The sequence below is a fragment of the Papio anubis genome, chromosome 6 (genome assembly GCF_008728515.1).
Source record: "Papio anubis isolate 15944 chromosome 6, Panubis1.0, whole genome shotgun sequence".
Lineage (NCBI taxonomy): Eukaryota > Metazoa > Chordata > Mammalia > Primates > Cercopithecidae > Papio > Papio anubis.
Window position 1 is genome coordinate 144515962 of NC_044981.1, and position 24412 is coordinate 144540373.

At 40.3% G+C, this 24412-nt stretch overlaps 1 protein-coding gene across 2 annotated transcripts in view; it reads left to right on the top strand.

Annotated features, from left to right (window-relative positions):
- Window positions 1-3899: 3899 nt before the first annotated feature.
- The window catches only part of CEP85L (centrosomal protein 85 like), a 238224-nt gene continuing 217711 nt past the window's right edge, over window positions 3900-24412 (top strand). The window contains exon 1 of one of the 2 annotated variants that reach the window (XM_021937935.2): window positions 3900-3943. The gene's annotated coding sequence lies outside the window, so the exon portion shown is untranslated. The remainder of the gene's footprint in view (window positions 3944-24412) is intronic. The other variant, XM_021937937.2, reaches the window with a different exon arrangement.

Here is a 24412-nt window from a genome sequence, read left to right on the forward strand (position 1 = left end):
CTGCTAAATATATTTAAAACTATAATACACTGTCACAAAAATTCTTCAGTTTCTTTAAGGACATGTTCTGGGGGGAAGAGAAACCTGAGGATTATTCAAAGTCAAACCTGGTGAACTGGGTGAATAATTAATCCATTTATTAAAAAGTGAGGTATGAATTATAAAATAATGATGTTGATTTTCCTATGGGACATTGTGACATAGGTGCTGACTATGTAGATCCTATATTCACATCACAGTCAGCTATGGCCCTATCTCTGACATCCATCTGGGAGCCCACACAATGACCTAGTAACATCTCACCTTTTCAATGACCAGTAGCCAAGAAAAGACCAAAATGATGACCTAAAGAAAATTATATATTTTAGCAGCTGGTGGACTTGGGAGTAAGACAGATGGTGGAGCTGATGATACTGCATGAAATGTTTCCCTTGTTAGCAAGATTGTCAAAAATGTGCTCCTCTGCTATTTTCTCTATCACAGAGAGGGTGGGAGGTGAGATCTTCTTGGTGTCTGTAACATACATTTTCCTTACAGAAGATGTAGGTCAGTGATAAGCATGACTTTCATAAGTATATTTTATGCCTGTTACAAATGGGAAAAATTTTTAGCCCCATGACAAAAGAAACAGCATAATATTCTTTTGCTAAGAATTCTGAATTTATTAGATTTAAAGTCTTGATTCCGTTTCTGATGGAGTTTGGGTGGTTACATTGGTTGTCATCTACAGCCAAATGCAGCCAAAACTAAGTTTATTTTCTCTCCTTGTCCTCCTTACAAATGCTTAGCAGGTCTGAAGTTCTCTTTGTTGACAATGGCTCCATCCTCCCATCAGCTTTCTATGATCCTAACCTTGTTAAATCTTTTCCTCTATCATTTTGTCCAGAAAAATCACCAATTCCATGATTCCTTGTCCTACAGGATTTTCAAAGCTGTGCACTGTCTCTGTTTTCACAGGTTCAGACCAGCTTGGACCTAAGCATTGTTATTTAGACAATGGAAATAGCCTTATTGGTCTCTTGCGTCTAACTTTCTTGGTCAGACCATCCTGGCCAGCAGCAAACATTCTTTTCATCACTTGCCTGACAAATTTAAATCAGGATTATTCAGCAAGCATTCTGTCAGCTTATTACTCATCGCATTGTCTTGTATGCTTTATTGCAGCCATCGAACCCTTTATTGTTCCTTCCTTTAACCACATCCACTTCTGAGGCATCCACACACTCTTCTGCCTGCCACTTTCCACCAAGTGATCCATGTCGTCCCTTTCCAACACTGCCCAAGATTGTCCTTTGTCATGAAGTTTTCCAAGAGTATATGTGATTTCCCAAAACTCTCTTCAACATCCTTTGATCCCTTAGGCACTGAATTGTACAATATAACCAAAGGTGGAAATTAAAAATTTACATGCAATTTTGTTTGTACTTCTACCCTCACCATAAATTGTTCAAGCTTCTTTTGTGCAAGAGTAGGGTCTCCATTTTGGCACCACACCCAAACCTCGGGCGGTCTCTACACACAGGTCAGGTTTCCATCAGCTCATGCTTAGTCCAGTGTCATCTTTAAAAAGCTCCACATCTTCCTTTAAAACACTGAAGTCAGAAGATCCTTTCCTGTGCTACGTAACTGAAACTTCTCTTGCTGGATTTCATCCACCCACTCAACAACTTGATCTTATTTATAAAGACTTTCCTCTGTAAGGAAATCATTGACTCTAAATCTGAGCTTTAAAATAATTCTTTCTTTTTCCTAAATCTTACTTACATGTTGAATGGCAAAAAAAAAAAAGGATTTGAGATTTTTAAAAAGCAATTTCTGTCTGCAGACAGACAAATTGTGAAACTGTCATCCTGGAGTTAAGATGCCCATTAAGCTATTCAATTAGAATATGTTTATTTTGTTAAGAACTTGATATTTGTTAGGTAGATTCACATATTATATAAACTTATCTTCACAATAATGCTTTGCGATAGATTTCATTATCCTCATATTGTAGACAATGAAACCAAAGCTCAACACAAGGTCACCAAGCTACAGGTGGTAGAGCAAGATTGGTGCTCCAGTGTCTAGCCATCTAAGCCTGGTGTTCTTTCTTACTCCTGAGCCCACAGCCTCTGGTTAGCTCCAAACCTCCTAATGAGAAGGAAGTGAAGGACCACACTGCATGGCTGACAATGCTGTTGAGGTCAACAGACCTGTAGGCAATGTGCCATGTTGGTCAGATATTTAATTCCCAAATGGATTTGGAATTGTTTCCCAGTGTTTCATTCAGTTCCACTGTTTCGTCTATTTATGAGTTAGTGTACGCTTTTAGTTATCAAAACTTTATATTTCAGCATCTGGTAGAGCTAGTTCCTCCCTCATTAGATTTTTCCCCTTCAGATTTTTCTTTGTGCTTTGAATCAACTTATCTAGTTCATAAGACCATTATGAAATTTTTATCGTATATCAAATTTATAGCTTAAATCAGGAAAGTTGACATCTTTTTTTTATTTTTGAAACAGTTTCGCTCTTGTCACCCAGGCTGGAGTGCAATGGCGCGATCTCGGCTCACTGCAACCTCTGCCTCCCGGGTTCAAGTGATTCTCTTGCCTCAGCCTCCCAAGTAGCTGTGATTACAGGCATGCACCACTATGCCCGGCTAATTTTTTTGTATTTTTTTTTTTTAGTAGAGAGAGGGTTTCACCATGTTGGTCGGGCTGGTCTTGAACTCCTGACATAAGATGATACATCCGCCTTGGGCTCCCAAAGTGCTAGGATTACAGGTGTGAACCACTGTGCCCAGCCGAGAGTTGACATCTTGATAATATTTTGCATCTTCCTAATAGAACAAATAGATTTTTCCATCTGCACTAGTGTTCTTTTGTGTTTCCCAGTACTCATGTCTTTGTGGCTTTCCTAATCATAAAGGTAAATCTTTCTATCACTTTTTGAATCGTGTTTCAGTGTTGCTTTCTTTCCCTCTCTCTTCTCTCTTTCAAACAGCACATACGGCCACACATACAAACTTCATTGACAGAGTCATTGAGGACATTTGAAAGAAATTGAAGAAAAAGGTCCAGGTCCTTTAATGACAGGCACATGATAAAGTGTTCTTTCTCTCTGGAGGAGCATGGCAGTCTGAAACACTCAACCATCATAGGCTTCATGATGCAGGGACTTTTGTGTTTTGTTCATTGTGGTTTTTCCAAGTGCCCAGGGCAGTACTTGGCACATAGTGACGCTTAATAAATATTTGTTGAGTGAATGAATGAAAAAACCCAGTACATGCCTCCCCAAATTCTGCTGAAAAGCAGTTATGTTCACCACTATACTATCGATGCCACCCCAAATCCCACCGAAACAAGGCCTTTGGTTTATATTTTCTGGCAGCTGAAACTCTGGGTATTTTGTTGTAGAAAGTCTGTTGAGAAGAGAAGCAGTATATACAGTGTTATCGTCTTCCCATGTTGGTTAGACTGACCTATTTCTCCATTAGAGTATTAGTAATAAATGCCCAACACTTTACTGAAAACAAATAACCATATTCCATTTTTGCTTCTTAGTAGCCAAAGCCTTGAGATTCATACTTACACAATGATGACTTCCAAACTCCATCCTGACAGATACTTCTAGAGCTGTCATAAGGCCTATGGAGAACATCTGGTCAATGTGTGGGTTAAGTTGTCAGTGAACAATTATGGTGCCTCTGAGCCATGTTATAAAGCAAGGCATTGGGCCTCTCCAGTGCTGCAGCATGTCCGGGCTGTGTGGGATGCAAAGTGTGTGCAGGAAACACAGTCACACTGTGGTTTTACACGGAAGCTCAGGTTGCCTCTTATGAATATGCATGACGGGGCTGGATCATGCTCTTGCCACTTGAGTTTACTTGAGCTTAACTTAACCCCCACATACCCATTTCCTGTCTATCATTTGAAGACGTTCCTTGAGGAGGTTTGAAAAAGTGAGTTGTTTCTCCAATTGTGGAGCATTTTCCTTTTTTTTTTTTTTCTTAAAGATGATGACAAACTGCACCCTGATTTATTTTTATTCACTGTGAGTCACTTGCTAGTCTTATTTTATAGATAATATTTTATACCTCTTGCTTAGAAGCAGACCAGAAAGTTCAAGGAAATGCCCCCTTCATCAGAGGAAAAGTACTCTGATCTAGACTGCTATGATGGTGTCCTTGCTGGAGTCCTGATAAGCAGCCCTGTCAGGGGGAAAGGAACAGATGGCAAATGGTCTTTGCAGAGCAGAATTTAGAGTGTTTTTTTCTTTGTTTTAGAAGTGATTGTTACTCTGCATTTACTGTGAGCTCTGCGTACTCCTGAGAATGCAGAAAATAAGCTGGAAACTCTTTCCTATTCTTCATAAAACAGGTCACTGGATGTAAAGGGTACTTGGCCAACTGGGAGCGCGCGCACACACACACACACACACACACACACACACACACACACACACGCCAATTGTTGTTACCGGTTATCTTTATGAGAGGAAATGGGGGAGGGGAGAGGAGCTCTAGCTGCTCTGTTGCCAAAAGGCAGTGCTCCAGAAAGCCGAGGGGAGCCGCATGCGCTGGGAAATGCCAGCATGTGTCGCTCCCCAATCTGGCGTACACGCTCAACTCCTGTTTGACATACTTTACAAAGCAGACAGGGACTGGCAGGGGTGTTTCCTCCGGACAGACATTAATGAGTGAGGAAATGGGCACATGTAGGTTGCTATGCAGTTGTTTTGCTGTTGATGTGGGAGCAAAGCCAGACAGCACTTAGACTCCGGGAATGCTCTCATGATTTCATGGAGGTCCCTACCCTCCCACAAGAGAACTCATGCTCATGGTTTTTCCTTTAATGACAACAGTTGGGGAGAAAATGTGCCTTCATCTAGATGTGCTGCTCTTGTTTCTCCTTGGGCTGTCAATCTCTTTCCGAGATCTGTTAGGTACAAAATTCTATATTACCAGTTTCTAATGAACTGTCTGTTTGGTTGTTTGCTTTTAGTGTTAGTCATGCTTTTTCTATATAACATTCATGTTTTACAAATTGCTCAACACTGGTTTTGGCATTTAAAGTTCATGATTTAAGAGCTGATGGTTTTGCCTTGTCATTAAATGGTGAAATAACAGGGTTAAAGTGAGGTTAACAGGATTTAGAACCCCTATTTGACCAGAGTGTTTCTTTCTCCTGAAAAATGGTGGGGAAAAGGGAGGAAGGAAGGAAGGAAGGAAAAAAGTCTATTCAAGGAAAAAATCTTAAATAGGTGAGATTATTGACTGAATTCAAGTTTATCTGAGCTAAACCTTTTCATATGCTGTTCCCATGTCATACTTTATTGATTTAACACATAGCTTTCAAGAGTATGTTCTGTGCCAGGTATATGAGAAAAACAGCATTTTGGCTACCATTTAATAACAGACTCTTTTAATTCTCTTCCCAAAAAGTAAGTTTTTCATTGTGTATCTCATATTCTATCTCCACTGCCACCAGAGTAATTAGAGTACCTGTGACTTTTATTAACATAATTTTGTTTCGGGAAAAGTTTATGGGTTATCTTTTCCCTATATCCAGGTATCTTTACTCTGTTCAGCTATCCTGGACCACACAACTCAATCCAAGGCCTTGGAAGCATGTTGTATTTTAGTCTTGCAAATTTGTTTTTCAGTGAAATCTTTGCAGCCTTTCATCCCAGGCCCAGATTGCTTCTAGACACCTCGCTCATGAACTCCAGTTGCTTGTGTACTCATCTGTCTCCAGATAGGCTGTGAGTAACTTAAGGGCAGGGCCTGTGCCTTGTTCATCTGTGAAGTGATGGCAATATAGTCAGAACTTAATAAATATTTGCAGGAAGAAATGAATATTCCCAAAGATATCTTTGTCTACATATTCCAACCTTTTGGACTTCTATTTTATAGGATTGAACTCTAAGAGTTAGTAGGTTTGTCAGTTGAAATCTATATATGTTTCTAAATTTTAGTAGAGGTTGCCAGATTGTTTCCCCCCCCAAAAAAAAAAACAAAAAACAAAAACAACTCTTTCTCCCATATTTCCACCAGTAACAGGTTGTATTGGTCTTTTAGATTTTTGCCAGTTTAGTAGCTATAAACTGATATTGCAAGTTTAATTTTTATTTTCCTGGCTATAAGTTGAGCTTGAGTATTTTTATATATGTTCGTTGGTTCAGATTTGCTGTTCTGTGAATTAAGGTTTTACGTATTTTGCCTATTTTAATACATAAAAGTTTGCACATATTTAAATATATTTACAAGCAAAAAACAACTCCTATACCTAAAAATTTCAAGCCACTTTACCTAAAAATTTCTATGTATCCTACAGAAATACTTAGATATATAAACAAAAATAAATGTATAAGCACCTCATTAGCACATTCTTTGTAATAACAAAAAATGAAGTTTAATAAAAAGAAAGTAGTTTAGTAAGTTATGGTGCTTCCTTATTGTAGAATAGAATGTGGAGCTAAAAAGAATGAGTTAAGGCCAGGTGCAGTGGCTCATGGCTATAATCCCAGCACTTTGGGAGGCCGAGGCGGGAGGATTGCTTGAGCCCAGGAGTTTGATTGCATCCTGGGCAACATGACAAAATTTTATCTCTACAAAAAATACAAAAACTAGCCGGGCATGGTGGCGCACACCTGTAGTCCCAGCTGCTAGGGAGGCTGAGGTGGTGGGAGGATCATCTGAGCCTGGGAAGTTGAGGCTGCAACGAGCTGAGATCGTGCCAGTCTGGGTGACAGAGTAAGAGCCTGTCTCAGAAAAGAAAAAAAAAAAAGCAGATGAGGAGGAATATGAGAAGGAAACACAGAACTGCTGAGACCAGCCTGGAGGGACCAGTACTTGGGGTCACAGAGTTGGAATGCCATCCATGGCAGGGTTGTGATCTCTCTCCAGGAGAGAGAGCCTGGGCTCAGACAGGGAGACATGAAGATGAACTCATCCCAGGTTGGGGAGTTGCCAGGCCAATGAGGGGCAAGGGAACTGAGATACTGAAGAGAGTGGTTAAAGGGCTGGCTCGTGAGAGCTCCATGGGGTAGGGAAGCAGTGAAGTGAGGAAGACGCTAATGGGGAAATAATTCTAGGACTGGAATCACAAAGCGAGAGTCTTTTTGGGGTGTGGGAAGAGTAGCTAAGTGAGAAGTGGAAGAGAAGGGGATTGTGATTGGAGAGAAAAGTTCCCTATAAGACTAGACCACATTGGTGAGGAGGATGGAAAGGAAAAAAGGATTTAGATGTTCAAAAATGTAAGAAAAGAAAATATGACATGGTGGTGTTGCCTGATATCTCAAGTTGAGAGAAGAAAAGTTAAAAGAGAATTGAATACTGGAAGACAGTGAAGGTTTTGTATAATTTAAAGTAAGTGGTACATAAAATAAAACTTCCAGGAGGTTCAAATGTATGTTTCATCAGTTGAGGTTACCCTATGATAAAAGTTGAAATTATATTAAAATTTTCTGAAACTTTCAGAAGACCTAACATCTCAAAGGGGCTCGATTCTAGAAGGAAAACTAGTAGCTTGCCAATTCTAGTTCTGGCTAGGCATTCTTAGAATACCTTAGAGTGGGTTTTAGTCTTATAGGGTTTCTGCTTTCAGAATATCAACAGGTCTTGACAAAAAAACTTTTGAAATTTCCCTCTACTGAAATGCTCCATCTGCATTTCAGGACAGTGATGGAAATGCATAAACTTCATTTCTGGCACTTTGATTGATGAACTTAGACTTTAATGTGAAGAAAACCACTGTTTTTCTATCTAGAAAATGAAACTAAAAATAATCCCCTTGTCAGAGTGTCTGTGTTCTGTGGTTCAATTTAAGGCAACTTATTGAGTATTCATTACATGCTGGATACAAGCCCTTCCCTGACAGAGAGCAATACCTGAGGAGCTGGGACACACACCTACGTGGAAGGCTGTGATACTTCTTAAGAAGCAGCTCTCAAAGCTACCCAATTAGCACAGTGCTCACTGTAGGCAAAAAGCTGAGAGCAACAATGTGGGGGCGGACTTAGCAGGAAAGGCCTCCCAGGCATTGCATAAATGCAAGAGGACAGAGAAAGAATTCACACCAGGGAAGGAAATTATTTATGGTATTGCAAGGGTGAAAAGATTTTTTTCAAATCTGGTATCTCTTACTCTGCCCTAGTGTTTGGACATATGGAGTTACCATTCCCATTAAATTATTAAAATGTGCCAGTAGACTTGGAATCCCTCAAGAACATGTTGTGAGAAGAGCTAACACACCTCCAATTATGCCTTTGGCACAAGTGTCATGTCAGATTGATGTCTGGAAAAGGATTGAGATTTGGAAAACCACATAATGATTTCTTGTATTGTTTTATCCTTCATTTTGTGCAAATCACACTTACCACACCATTAGTAGCTTCCTCACAACTCAACAATATAAGCATATGTTAAGAGGGACTTGCTAGCTAACTTGATCCCTAATGGAAACCCTTCACTAGGGCGGGCTGGATTTGATTCTGGGGTCAAGGCAAACACCCTTCAATGAGCCCATGCCACGCCTTGTAACTATATTTTAAACATTTTCATTGTTCCTTCTGCAGAAATTATATCTCTTCCTCCCTTCTGCAAATTGTCTTAGCCCAAAAGGATATTTTGTGCTTATTTAGTGTTATCTCACAGTCTGGGGCAATTATCAATAAAACAAGAAGTCAAAATCTAATAAGAAAAGGCAGGATATGAGAGGGTATGCATCTCTGCTGCATGAAGAGAAGACAGCAGCACCTCTCGTTTTCTTTTAGAGACCATTCGGCCCCATGAGTTTATTAAAACAGAAGAAATAAGTTGAGAATGGAAAGGGGTGTGTGGGTGACATGGTTACTTAGCAACAGGGAAGCTTCTGGCTGATGTTCTGAATTGAACAAAGAAAAACAGGACAGCAGGGAATAAAGGAATGGGGGGAAAAATGAAAGGGAGTAAAACAGATGTGGTTGGGAGAGAGGGCTAAGAAGGGGTGAAAAATAAAAGTCAGGGAAAAAGCATGAACAGAAATGTGGTAAATACTTAGAAACAGTAAGACTGCGAATTTTAAAAAATGGGGAAAAAAAGCCACTGAAAGAAAGGTGAAAATAGCCAGAAGGGTAAGACAACATCTGCAGTGGAAGCTGCTAGGCAAATGGAGGAATAAAATGCCCCAGTGCCATGAACTCTCGCTTAAAACTAGGCTCTTCTGGCCGGGCATGGTGGCTCAAGCCTATAATCCCAGGACTTTGGGAGGCCGAGGCGGGAGGATCACTTGAGGTCAGGAGTTTGAGACCAGCCTGGCCAAGGCGGTGAAACCCTGTCTCTACTAAAAATACAAAAATTAGTTGGGCGTGGTGGCAGGCACCTGTAGTCTCAGCTACTTGGGAGGCTGAGGCAGGAGAATCACTTGAACCCAGGAGGTGGAGGTTGCAGTGAGCGGAGATCAAGCCACTGCACTCCAACCTGGGCGACAGCGCAAGACTTTGTCTCAAAACAAAAAACCAAAACAAAATAAACAAAAAAAACCCACTAGGCTCTTTTGTGGTGTGTGAGGTCACACCAGGGTGCTCCTGAGGCAAGGGGCCCAGAACAAACCCCAAGCCACCAGTCTGTTGAGTCCACTCAGAAAATGAACCAGTAGGCAGGGTAGCTCCAGGGATATTTTTATGGTATTTTATTATAGGCATGAACCCTTAGAATGACCCTAAAATAACATGCCCCAAAAAGGAAATTCCAAAAGAATTGGATGTTAGTCAAGAAAACTTCTAATTTCATCTTTGATTCCTCCAAAGAGCTTAGTATAATGTCATAGCCCAGAGTAGGTCAATAATTACAGATAGGTATGCCTTTCCCAGTGACTTTGCCATGCCGGTTACACGATATCTTGTAGGCATGTGTGTGTTTATTTATATTACGTGACAGGTATAGTTTGCTTCTATATTTGTCTCTTAAAAGGGCCACCATGTTTCCTAGTCCATCCTCTATATTTTTTTATCATTCACATATGCATATAAATAATTTTTGAGCATTTGCTCAACAGAGATACATTTTTATTCATGAATTATATATATGTATTATCTAATAATACATGGGTCATTAGAATATGATGTACCTATTAAGAATGATGAGATACAGATAACATTAAATACATTTTAAAAATTTTAATTGGTTAAAGATTTTATTTTATTAATGGAGCTTTCACCTCCTCATCTTCACTTTCATTTCCCCACACAACCCTCACCCAAAAGTACCTACCAGATATTATAATACAAGAGCATGTGGTAGGCGCTCATAAAGCATTTGCAGTAAACAGGAGTGGAATAGCATTTTCCCAGTCCCTGCTCTGAGTCATCGCATTATATTTTACAGGGATGCAAGGAGTTACATTCTTATATTTCACTCCCATAGAGATTATATGCTATTTCTGTTTTTCTGCATATAAAATAGGACTGAGTTTTAAAGGTATTCCTCTTTGAAAAAGTTATCTGGTGAGGCCTGGTGGCTTATGCCTGTAGTTCCAGCACTTTGGGAGGCTTGAGGCTAGGAGTTCAAAAAACTTTTATCTGTAATGTTTGATTTTTAATTAAGTGTGGTTGAATAACAACATGCTTTTTAGTTGGCTTCTTCCCCACATTCCAGTAAAATGATAGCACACGAATCCTTATGAAAGGGTTGGGATATCAGTTTTTTATTACTGCGTAAAGACTACCGCAAAACTTAGTGGCTTAAAATAACAATGTATTTGTTCAAAAAAGACAAAAAGAAAAGAAAAATACATAAGCAAATAAAATAAAGAACTACAGAAATAACAAATTAACCCTCTCCCCTCATCCCCCGCAAAAAACTGATTTATTTGTTTTGCTAGGTTTTCTTGAGGTCTTGTTCAGAAGTCACAAATTGTCACTTCTGCAGCATTCTATTGGAAAAACAAGTTATAAGGACAGCTCAAATTGAAGGGGTGGTAAAATAAACTCCAGCTCTTTTTTTTTTTTTTTTTTTGAGATGGAGTCTTGCTCTGTCACCCAGCCTGGAGTGCAGTGGCGTGATCTACGCTCACTGCAAGCTCTGCCTCCTGCGTTCATGCCATTCTCCTGCCTCAGCCTCCCGAGTAGCTGGGACTACAGGTGCCCGCCACCATACCCGGGTAATTTTTTTGTATTTTTAGTAGAGACGGTGTTTCACCGTGTTTGCCAGGATGGTCTCAAACTCCTGATTTCGTGATCCGTCTGCCTTGGCCTCCCAAAGTGCTGGGATTACAGGCGTGAGCCACCGCACCCGGCCAACTCTAGCTCTTGATGAAAAAAGTTGTAAACAATTTTGTGACTCTTTTTAATTCACCACATTTGAAAAATGTTAACTTGTTTTAGAAAGTGTAGGTTTTATCAAAAGGTCTACATAAAGAAATGCACACACTACTTTTTTCTCCCACTTGTTTCAACTACTTTGTAACTGAAATTGCAATTAATTCTTTTTCTTTTTGAGATGGGGTCTCCCTCTGTTACCCAAGCTGGAGTGCAGTGGTGCAATTACGGCTCACTGCATCTTTGATTTCCCAGGCTCAAGTGATCTTCCCACCTCAATTTTCTGAGGAGCTGGGACCACAGGCGTGTATCACCACACCTGGCTAATTTAAAAAATATTTTGTATAGATGGAGTCTCCCTATGTTGCCAAGGCTAGTCTTGAACTCCTGAGCTCAAGCAATCCTCCTACCTCAGCCTCCCAAAGTGCTGGGATTACAGCCGTGAGCCACTGTGTCCAGCCAAAATTTTTAAAATTTAGGTAAATAAGAGGTAGTCATTTTGTAGGTATATATCCAATTAGTCATAGTGAATGATTTAAAAAAAAAAAAGAATAGAATTTCCACCAGCAAGTAAAAGCCCTATTATGCCAAAGCAGAGCTATCCATGGAGAGTAAATATAAAGCAAAATATTAATGCATTTGTTTCCAAGATTGAGCATTAGCCCTAAAATGCTATATTACTGTTATTCTTCTCTGCCTACTGGGTGAGAGAGAACATTTTTAGCTTCAATAGATGTTCCATCATATGGACCTTTTCTCTTCCTCTTTCCTAATAGAAACCCCAATTGAGAAACCTTTTTTTATACCAGGGGCTCAAGAATTACATAGGAATCTTAAAAGGCACTTTGGTGGTTTTCATGTGCTGGGGTAAAAAGAGAATACTCTGTGGTTGAAAAGGGCTCCTGATTTCAACAGTGACACTAAGATGGAAAAGGGCAAGTAATGGCACCTAACTGGCAAATTTACGGTGGGCACGCTCATTATAATAATAGCAGTAGAGCCCGGGTACGGTGGCTCACGCCTGTAATCCCAGCACTTTGGGAGGCTGAGGCAGGCAGATCACTTGAGGTCAAGAGTTCAAGACCAGCGTGGCCAACATGGTGAAACCCCGTCTCTACTAAAAATGCAAAAATTAGCCGGGCGTGGTGGTGCGTGCCTGTAGTCCCAGGTACTCAGGAGGCTGAGGCAGAAGAATCGCTTGAACCCACGAGGCGAGGTTGCAGTGAGCCAAGATCACGCTATTGCACTCCTCCAGCCTGCATGACATCTCAAAAATAATAATAATAATATTAATAATAATAGTAGCAGTAGAGCCGGCATGGCATTCAAAATAATACATCCTTCAAACATCTCCAGAAATCTTTTACATATAATGGATTGACAAGGAAAAACAGATGAGCAGCCCACCAGGGGTCTAATTCAGTTGAGTATTGGAAAATCCTCCAGGATTAGTGGCTATAGCTTTGGTGTTGTGTTCTTGAACTCAGTCGTTCTGGTGGTGTCTTTTTATTTTTTTTCTTTTTTGAGGCAAGGTCTTGCTCTGTCGTCCAGTCTGACATGCAGTGGTGTGATCACGGCTCACTACAGCTTTGACCTCCTGGGCTCAAGTGATCCTCCCACCTCAGACTCCTGAGTAGCTGGAACTTCAGGCACATGCCACCATGCTCGGCTAATTACTTAATTTTTTTGTAGAGATGGGGGTCTTGCTATGTTGCCCAGGCTGATCTCAAACTCCTGGGCTAAAGTGACCCTCCCACCTCAGCCTCCCAAAGTGTTGGGATTATAGGCATGAGCCACTGCACCTGGCCCGTGGTGCCCTTCTGATACTTGCCTCTCTAGTCCTTCCAGTGATTTTGTAAGCACTTCATTCTCTGTCTTAAGACTCTTTGTATTTAAAATACTTAGAGTGGTCCACTGCACTGAACACAAATGCATTCTAATAAGCCCCTGAACCCTCGCTAGGATTATTTTCAGTTTCTGGACATATTATTAGTAAAAATGACCTCAGCAAATGACAGAATTCTGACACTGACCCTCTGACCTATAAAATGGAGTCTAACACAGTTATCATGGTTCAGAATGACTTTGTGAAAGCTCAGAGGGTTACCTTCATTGTCAAAATAGTAAATCAAAAAATATTCTGTTATATTTCATTGAAAAAATTGCTGTAATTTTTTTTTTTTTTTTTTTTTTTTGCACTACATTCCTGGGGAAATCATAGAGCTGGAGGTCACTGTGCTTCCTATCACATCCCCACTTAACTCTTCAACTGCTGGCCAGTGAGAAAGACGGATGAGTCTTAGATAATTCCAGGGGATAACTGTAGGCTAAGTCAAGTGATAACTTGTCTTTCAAGTATATATGATCTTTCAAATGTAGTCTCCTTATCACAACAAATCAAGACACACTGTGGGATATCGATTGCAGCTTTCATCTGGACAATCCTTTTTTTTTTTTTCTGCTTCAACAAACAGAGAAAGAACATCAGAAGTAGTATGACTTTACGTAAAACAGCAAAACTATGTTTTCAACTCAGAGTTATGTTACTTCTCTATTCTCTGTGCCGTAAGTTGCTCTAAAGGAACTTTGTCATATCATCCAGGGCTGTGTTGAAGATAATATTATGATGACTCTGGAGAACAGAAAGTGACTAGTATTTTAGATTAAGACCATGCATGCCAGAAAGTAGAAATAAATCTCATGATAATTCAGTGATGTTTCTTGGGATCCAGTGTTGCATGACATGAATTTATCCTTTCAGTGTCAAGAACAATTTATTTCTCACCTCTAGAAAAAACTACTATGATGGATGGTGTTCTCTGGATTTTATAAGCAACATATATCACATTTTGTATGACCTTTAGCTCCTTTTTTTGAGTGATCTGAAAGGCTGACAGCTTTGAGTAGGGCCCAGAGGAAGGTTCCAGCTGGTCCAGGCTGCAGCTTTTTTTATATGGCCCTTAGGACCCGGTGGGACCAGTGGTACTCAAAAATCAAATGAGTCTGCAGAAAGACTGAATATGAAGTTTGCAGCAGGAACGTCAGGGTTTTAGAGCAAAGCTGTAACTTCTTCAGTGAGTAGCCATTCATTCTTCTTTGAAGGAATAGCACTTGGCTTAATACTGGGACCTGATAGAAACCAGGTGACTATGAAACACAAGCTGCCTATCATGAAGTGAATGTTATCTGATCTACCCAGCTGTAAAGTCAGACATATTCAAGTGGAAATAGTATATACGTGAGTGCATCTGAGCATGTCCTGAGCGCTCAAGTTTCACATACTGATGGCTTTTCTTCCTGGCATTCATCCTCATGCCACACCGCCACCTCTCCACCAGCCATCACGACTTCATGAATAGTTCTCTATTACCAGTTAACTGAAGAAAACTAGCATAGTTTACATATAGCTCTGAGAGTAAGCTGGCATCACTAAAAGTGAATGTACAAAATAGATTACTGAAGTGCTACTCAGTTCTACTCAGTCCCACCAAAGTGAAGGTGGAGAAGGAAAATTATCCTAGTATGCAGAGCTTGAGTGGTATATCGTCCTTGATTTTTCTAGCAAAGAGAGAAATGCTGATGGACAGTAACAAATAGTTTGGTCAGATTTTCATGGAAGTGGAAAGAAAAAGACCAGAGGACTGGTGACAAGTATCTGGATGGGTCTCAAAATGGGACTATCATATGAAGACATTTGGGATTCATATAAATGTGACAACATTGGTTGTCAATCCAATAGCTATACCCCTTCTTTGTGAACAAAACTTCAGATTTGTACAGGTGTCCAAGTTCCTCCATGTAACTTTATGCTCCAGAGAAGGCTGACCACACCTCTACCCTTGCAGATGAATCAGCGAGTCTAAGTGATCATGGTGATTCTGTTCCCCTTGTGAGCCTCAAAAAGGGCCATACAACCCCATTTTAGCCAATGAGAAATTGAAGGGAGTCTGCTGTGGGGTTAGTTCAATGGGGGTTTATCTACTAAAATACAAACAATAGATAGTCCCCTTTTCTGCCTTTAGATGTTAGTGTGAAGATGTGTCTCCTGAAGCACCTTAGTCTACTTATGACTATGAAAGACGCTAAGGTTATATGCTCAAGATGGCAAAGCGAAAAGATGGGAAGGACCTGGATCCTTAATGAAATTGTTGAGCCATCTAATCAACTACCTCTTGAGCCACCGTATCTTAGAGAACTTTTTAACATGTGAAGTAATAAATTCTTAATTGTTTATATCAACTGTCCAAGGTTTTTATTTTTTTGAAGTAAAAAATATCTTAACTGCTAACAACAACAACAACAACAACAAACCCTGTGGAGGCTTAGTAAGCTGGTGGATAAAATAATCCACCCTGCAAATGTTAGTCAGTCTCCTTCCCCATTGATCCTGGGGCTCACTCAATGGGCTCACGAAAAAAGTGTCTACAGCAACTTGGATGCAGAGTATGCACAAGCTCAACAATATGGACTTTCCATCACCAATGCTGGCTGTCACTGCTGAGTGCCCAACTAGATAGCAGCAGAAGTAGATCTTGAACCTCTGACATGATGTCATATCCCAGGAGGCCATTCAGCCAAAGGGAGGCAGGTTAATTTATTGGCTGTGTATCATCAGAGAAGAGATAGAAATTCGTCCTTACTGTAGTGGTTACTTAGTCTGGATTTGGATTTTATTTTCCTATCTAACATTTCTTTTTCTTTTTTTTCTTTTTTTTTTTTTTGAGACAGAGTCTCGCTCTGTCACCCAGACTGGAGTGCAGTGGCGTGATCTCAGCTCACTGTAACCTCCCGGGTTTAAGCAATTCTTCTGCCTCAGCCTCCCGAGTAGCTGGAATTACAGGCATGTGCCACCACATCAGGCTAATTTTTGTATTTTTAGTAGAGATGGGGTTTCACCATGTTGGCTAGGCTGGTCTCGAACTCCTGACCTGAGATGATCCGCCCACCTCAGCCTCCCAAAGTGCTGGGATTACAGGCATGAACCACTCTGCGCCCAGTCTCCTAACATGCCTGTCTAACACTTGCTAGTACAACCATGCTGTATATACTAAATACCTCGTACAAAGGGGGATCATACCTGGTTTGCCCAAGTCAGTTCCAGTTTACTTCTGTTGTCCTGGTGTAATTAGTAGCCCTCATCACCCTCAAAAGCACTCCAGTTCAGATGACAAATTATAAAGGCATCTTACTTACACACCATCATGGTATCTTGTACACATTACTTTTGATCTGGACACCCATTTTTAATTAAACGACCAGTAGAGCTTATGCTTATGACTTACCATATGTTTATTAACTAGAAATAGACAAACAGCAAAATTGTGACACTGTCTTTTAGAATGTGACATATTCTCTGAACCAGTAGTTCTCAAAAGGTGATTCCAAGACCAGCGACATCAGCATCACTTGGGTGCTTGTGAGAAATGCAAATAATCTAGCTTCATCCTAGAACTACTGAATCAGGAAGTCTTGGAGTGGGCACAGCAACTGATGTTTAAACAGACCCTCTAAAAGTATTGGTGCACATTAAAGTTTGAGAGCCACTGCTCTGAAGTATCAACCAAAAACTGTTGCTCTTTTTCCCTCATAGCCACAATACATCCTAAAAACCAAGCTGTGGAAGTAGGAGTTGGTCACTCATTATTACTTATAATGATCCATTTGCAAATTATTTGCTTCTCATTTCTGTAATTCTGAACCTTGCTGGTTTAGAGGTTTTAGTACCTCAAAAAGAAGGTTTCTCCCACCAGGGGAGAAACAGTATTCCATTGAATAAGAAACTGAGATTGCCATTTGACCATGCTTATATCTTCTAAAAACTTGGTAAGCAGGAAAAAATGGTTTACACTATTGGATTAAATGATTGATCGTGTTTATAGAGAGTAAATGGGGTTGCTTCTAATGTTTAGAAGGAAAGAGTATGGGTGGAACAAAGAGGGTCTCTGGGGGTACCTTCCACACTGCCATGTCTACAATAAAAATTTAATGAAATATTTCAACAACCTTACATAAACAAGACTACCTTTTGGCTCTGATCCCTTAGTAATAAAAGTCTAGGTCACTCCACCAGGGAAAGAATACTGACAATCCAAGATGTAGACTGGAGGGAAAGGGAACATGGGATGGCTGGTGAAATAAGGAATTTGTTGCTATATGGCAACTGCCAGTTTGTAATCAATTGCAGAAACGCATATTGTGGTATCTGCCCCCACTTTTTTTTTCCATATTATGTACTATATTTCATTGACTCTCCAATGCATATTTATGTACCTTTATTTCTATGAAAGAAAAACACTTCCCACTGAACTATGATTGATGCTGCTTGCTTTCACTTAGAATTTTTATTTTATACCTTGAGAGAGAGATTTTGGGGTTTTAGACACAAATTTCCATCACATGACACTCTTCTGCATGCACTAAAATTTTTCTAAAAAATCAGTTCAGGTACTACTAAGGCAATGAGAATTACATCACAATTGCCACCCAGTTGATAGCAATTATAAGATGCTATTGATTGATTTCAGACATAGTAGATTATTGGAAAAATGTATTTTAAATTGGTAAAATATGACACATATTTATATTTTAACTAATTTTCCTTTTATATTTTCTTTCTGTCCATTATTTTATATTAAGTGGTGGTAATAAATTTGAACAATGTAATCTATAGTTTATATCAAGATGGGATTATGATTGAACTGGGAAATGAATGAACATCATTACCCAAAAGTTCTGGACTTGAAGCTGGATGCCGTAACTGATTACATACTGGTTTCTCTTGGGAGAGCAGTTGAGTGTGTTTTTTGCTGTTTTGGATATATCTGCATCATATTAGGTAGACACATAAGTAAAGATAAATAAAGAAGAGAATAAATGTAGTTAGGCAGTCAAAGGTGTGGACTGTAGTGGTCACTGTTTTTATGTGTTTTTTTTTCCCCTTCTTTCTGTTTGGGAAATTCCTCACCTCCTTTTGAGTCTTGCTGGAAGTCAAACCTCACCATTTACCCCAGAAGCCCAAAATGCTAGATACTTACTTTCCAGTCCTCCATGCAACATGGGTATATACTCTAGATTCAAACCCATGGACTTTGAAATTGGGGGCTAATTCTGCAAATAAGAAGAGAGAAGGGAACATTTCTGCTTGTGACTGTAGCAGCCATGTCTAGTTTCTAAAGATAGCATGGCCAGCCACATCTACAGCAGTATCCAATGCATAATGCCAACAGTGTCAACTGGGCCAGCTGTGACATCTGATGCTAAGTGGCAGCAGCAGCAGTGTCCACATAGGACCAGCTTTGTGATATGATTTTGGCTGTATCTCTGGGTGCACAACCTCTGAGCCCATTTGCTGTCCTGGACAGTGCAGGCCAACCAATAGCCTTTCAATAAATCCTTTTTTGCCCAAATCAGGCAGAGTCCATTTGTATTGTTTGCAGTGAGGCTCCCTGGATGACATGGATCTTCTGTATCATAAGATATTGTTCCAAAAAATTATTTTTGCAGCACTAACATTGGTTTCAGAATGAAATGTTTCTTTGAGAGTTTTACTTTTTGATAATATTAAAAGTTAAGAAAGACAAATGTTCATCCACCTACCAGTAATATTGTAAGGGTCAATCTCCCGCTGGTATAAAAAATTAAGGAGGAAAATAGCTCTCTTTAAACGCATGGAACTTTTAAAGAAATGTATTAATAATTGACTCAATGAAAACAAAATATGAGGTTTGGAAATGGAAAATAAAGGCCATTCCTTCCATAAAGCTGTGGTGCTAGCCCTTCACTGTACTTGCTGCTGTACCAGAGGAGCAAATGGGCAGCACTCTTGGTCTCACAGGGATTTTAAAAATTTATCATTGGACTATTATTGCTTATAAACTGAATGTAGTAATTTCAGCTGTTTTTCCAACAAGTTGGGTTAGAGGTCTCTGCTTTCCTTCTGCCTCATCTCAGCAGCTGGATCACATGAGTCCCACCTTCAGAATCTGTCTATGCCTCTTAGGCCCAATCCTAATCCGAAGAATTTAAATAGCCCCAACCTTACATTTCGGCCTACTATGTGCTGGGCATGCTTCTAAGTAACAAGGGTGATGCATCATCCAAAAGACACAAAGTTCAAGCTTTAGTGGAACTTCCTAATGATTTCCTGCCTGCCAGCAAAAATCCCTGAAGCCCCCTTCTATCAATGTATCTATACTTCCATCAATGTATCTATGTCTTGTTTCTTCTGCCCTTAACTAGCTCACTGCGGTCTCTTCCCAAATCTGAAAGTGTGGTGGGAAGTCTTCATAGATTTTTAGATAAAAGACATTGAGCATTGTTGCTTTTCTAATTTGGGATGTTAATCTTTTTCTTTACTTTAGATGTCCAATTTTATGCTTTCATACAATTGGCATGATACATTTATGCTTTCCTTAATTAAATAAAACCCAGATGTTTCAAAGTAGTCAATGAGAGAGCATCTCTTCTTGATAGGGGAGGTTGACCTTACAGTCCCAACTCCTAGCTCTAAACACTCTCCTCAGGGATTATTTTTACTATATCACCTGCAGGCCTCGAAAGGCAAAAACTAATGCCCTGCTTTCAGTGCTTTGTCCCATATATGGACATACAGTTCTTCCTTGCATACCATTTAGTTCAACTGAGGCTGACGTGATGCCCAATTAAGCTTTACTGGAGGTTAGAATGTAACAAAATGGCAGCGAGTACTAAGAGTAGGACCATGAAACTAAATACTCTAACATATATTGCATAGCTTATTCATCTTCAGTTTTTAACCCATTGCAGGGCTCTTTCCTTTCTTTCTTGAGGTCTGTTTCTGCAAGTACATATTCTCAAATATTTGGCCTTGTCATCATTAAGACCCAGAAAGGGATGGCAGCTTCCACATACTCAGCCTTGTCCCCTCACCCTGAGTTGCTACCTGAGGGCCTCCCTCCTCTCCAGATAATTGATCCTAGTAATAACAAGCTTCATGGAGGAAGGAAAGACATCTCTAGTGACATAGCCTAACCCAAGCAATCCTACTCCGAGTAGACATAGCAAGTATTAGGCCTCTTCCAAGAGCAGGTAACAAAAATGTATCTCAAAGTTGCTTAAGAAAAATAAGTCATGTAATTTTGCAAAGAAAAATTCTTTGTTTAAGAAAATGGAAAAGACAGATCTTGTTTGCTTCAGGTGTGGCTGAGCACAGAGGTTTAAATGATGCCTGTCTTTTGCCTTTTTTTTTTTTTTTTGGAGATGGAGTTTTGCTCCTGTTGCCCAGGCTGGAGTGCAATGGTATAATCTCAGCTCACTGCAACCTCCGCTTCCTGGGTTAAAGCGATTCTCCTGCCTCAGCCTCCCGAGTAGCTGGGGTTATAGGCATGCGCCACCACACTGGCTGATTTTGTATTTTTAGTAGAGATGGGGTTTCTCCATGTTGGTGAGGCTGGTCTTGAACTCCCAACCTCAGGTGATCCACCCGCCTCAGCCTCCCAAAGTGCTGAGATTACAGGCGTGAGCCACCGTGCCTGGCTAGAGTCGGGGTTTCACCATGTTGGCCAGGCTGGTGTTGAACTCCTGATCTCAGGTGATCCACCTGCCTTGGCATCCCAAAGTGTTAGAATTATAAGCATGAGCCACTGCGCCTGGCCTCCTTTGTCATTTGACAGAGACTTTTACTCTTTGTCTTTTTCTCTTTTTCAGTCTCTTTCTTTTAAACTGTCTCTCCCTCTTTCTTTTTGTCTTTCTCCTTTCTTTCTTTCCTTCTTTCTTTCTTTCTTTTTTTTCCTGAGACAGGGTCTCACTCTGTTACCCAGATGGGAATGCAGTGGTGTGGTAACAATCACTCTAGCCTCTATCTCCCAGGCTCAAGTGATCCTCCCACCTCAGCCTCCTAGTAGCTGGGATCACAGAGAAGCACTACTATGTCTAGCTAATTTTTTATTATTTGTGGATATGAGGTCTCAATAGGTTGCCCAGGCTGGTCTCCAACTCCTGGGCTCAAGTGATCCTCTTGCCTCTGCCTCCCTAATCCCTGGGATTAGAGACATGAGCCACTATGCCCAGCCCTTTCTTTTCTTTCTATTGAGTCAACTTTAAAGAAAAAGTCCCCATATTTTGGCAAAAATGGCCACCAGCAGCTTTGGATTTATGTTTAACTACAGCAATCCCAATGAAAAGAAAAAGATGTAACCTCTCTCCTAATGGTTTCAGCAAAATTACATGGCTGGTTGGGCCAGTATGGCTCCCTGAACCAATCCTGGAACTGATGGTGGAGTGCAGTGATTGAGCAACCAATCCTGGAACTGGCGGTGGAGTGTGGTAATTGAGCAGTCTGGATGATGGACTCACTCCTGTGGAAGGGACCATAATGCCACGGGATTGAGAGTCCGGCCAGGGAGCAGAGAGGTAGTTCCTTAAAGGAAAAGCTTCAGGTCATTCAAAAAGTTAGAGATCCATGTATAATATGGTATTCCCAATATTCATTCTGAAGATTTGGGTATAAAAGGGCAGGACAGTATTAGAGTTATAGTTAGACATGACAAATTTGATATGGTCTGCAAGTCAGACACGGAAGAATGAGGAATCATAAATTACAAGATTGTTTCAGCCATAAGCAAACTGAGGCATTGTATCAATCACTAAAAGTGTAGAAAATGGTCTCCAAAGTATTAGGGGAATCTGCATCCTAAACAAGATCAAATGCCAAGACTGCTTCAGGGATAAAGAGTTGCTTTTAAGTAAACTGAGCTAATCAGAAGGAAGGATCTGGGCCAGGCATGGTGGCTCATGCCTGTAATCCCAGCATTTTGGCATATCAAGGCAGGAGGATCGCTTGAGGCCAGGAGTTCCAGACCAGCCTGGGCAACATAGTGGGATCCTAGCCCTATTAAAAAAATAAATAAATAAAAATAAAAGAAGGGAGGGATCAGCATGTAAAACTATACCTGGGACAAGAACTGCAAATAACTGACTTCACTGAAGTGGGGAAGATAATGTACTCTTATAAGCAAAACATATTGTGAACAGATAAGAATATATCACTATTGCAATTCATCTCTTTTTATTAATCTTACTAAATGCTTGAATGAATGAGTTGTACTCATGAGGCTTCAAAACTAAAACAAAATGGTTGGTTCTTCTGCTGGTTGCAGGTTACAATTACCTTAGCTTGGAAATGATAAGGCTGAGTTGGTTTAGTAATGAAGAGGAGATCATATTCACAAGCACTGATCAATTATTTATTTTAGCACTGTAGTCATTAATTTATTGATTTCTCATTCCACAGCAAATCTAATGAAGCAAAAAACTCCTTAAATTTTTTTTTCTGCTACATTCTGTAGTAGAAAGAATTCCCTATCTCTTCTCATTCCTAACAGACTAGAGGTTTTGAGACCATTTTCCTCACAAAACACTTGAAACAACCTATGAACAACTGAAAGGTTGAAGGTTTGGAAACAAGCGAATGGACAATAATTTTCCTTGCCAAATAAGAACCATCAAAATTATTGCATATGAAGTTACATGCAGCATCCTAAAGTAGGAAGTTGAGAACTCAGAATTTAACTTGAAATATTTCAAGCTTAAATTTGAACAATTATTTTACAAATTTTTTTAATGATGTAACTCATAGGCCTAATTTGGCTACCCCTGAAAGCAGAGGTTGAGACAAAGACTTGGCTACAGGTTGTGTGTAGTGGGGAGGTAATCCCAGAAAACAGAAGTAAGGGAACAGGGAATATGACACAGGAGGAGAAGTCGGTACAAGAAGGTGTTGTTGAAGTCTCTGCTGAAGGGAAGAGCGCATCAGTTCTGCTGGGACTTCTGGGAAGTGTAAATGTCTTCCAGAGCTTTCCGTTTGAAGGAAGTGTGGATGAAGGTGGTTCCCATGTTGGTTGATGGCTGATATGTGTACTGGGGAACGTAAACATGGTCCTGAAGTGGTCCACACACATGCCCAGTGGCTCTGGGGCATAAGAGAGGCCCAAGGCTGAAAAATAGAATAATTCTTTAGCTGCCTGAGGTGTGCTCCTGTCAATGAGGAGGTGAGCCTGAGCTCCTGGGAAACTCTCACTGCAGCTGCAGCTGAAACAGGAGTGGGCCAAAGAAATGGAAATGAGGCTCCAACATACCTGCTACATCAAACAAACAGATGTGAGGTCCAAATCTGGCTCATGATTTATCAGTATTAGACTTGTGGTCAGTTGGCTTAGAAATTCACAAACTGATAAGAGTGCAAAAGGTTTACTGGAAAATAAATAGATAAATAAAAATATAAATTTATACACGGAATTCATTGCATGATCAAACTGACTTCTCAGAGATTCTAGGGATAAAGTACAGAACTGTAAAACGAGGGCCAATTTCTGCTCTTCATTTCTGCATTAATTTAACAAATTTAATGAACATTTACCATACGCTAGGTGCTGGAGTTACATCAATGAAAAAGATAAAGCACCTGCCCCATGGAGCTTGCATTCTGTTTGGGAGATAGTCAGCAAGCAATAAGTTTCGGACTTTTCAGTTAAAAATAAAACAGAGGACCAGGTGCTGTGGCTCACGCTTGTAATCCCAGAACTTTGGGAGGCTGAGGCAGGTGGATCACCTGAGGTCAGGAGTTTGAGACCAGCCTAGCCAACATGGTGAAACCCGTCTCTACTAAAAATACAAAAATTAGCCGGGTGTGGTGGCGGGCACCTGTAATACCAGTTACTTGGGAGGCTGAGGCAGGAGAATCACTTGAACCTGGGAGGTGGACGGAGGTTGCAGTGAGCTGAGATCATGCCATTGCACTCCAGCCTGGGTGACAAGAGTAAAACTCCGTCTCAAGAAAAACAAGGTAAGGTAGTATTGTGAGAGATATGGCTGCTGTTTTAGATAGGGCAGGCTTCAAAGGCTTCTCTACATGAATGACATTTGAGGGGAAACCTGGATGAGAAGGACTGAGTCAAATGAATATCAGGGAAAAGTATTCTAGGCAAAGGAAATAGACTATGTATGAGCCCTGAGGTCAGAATAAGCTTTTATGTTTGAGGAGCAACAAGATTAATATGAGTGAAGTTGAGGGTGAGAGAAGTGGTTACGAGATAAAGTTAGACACGCCAGCTGAGGTCAGATGAGGTAGAGTCCTGTGGCTATGGAAAGGCATGTA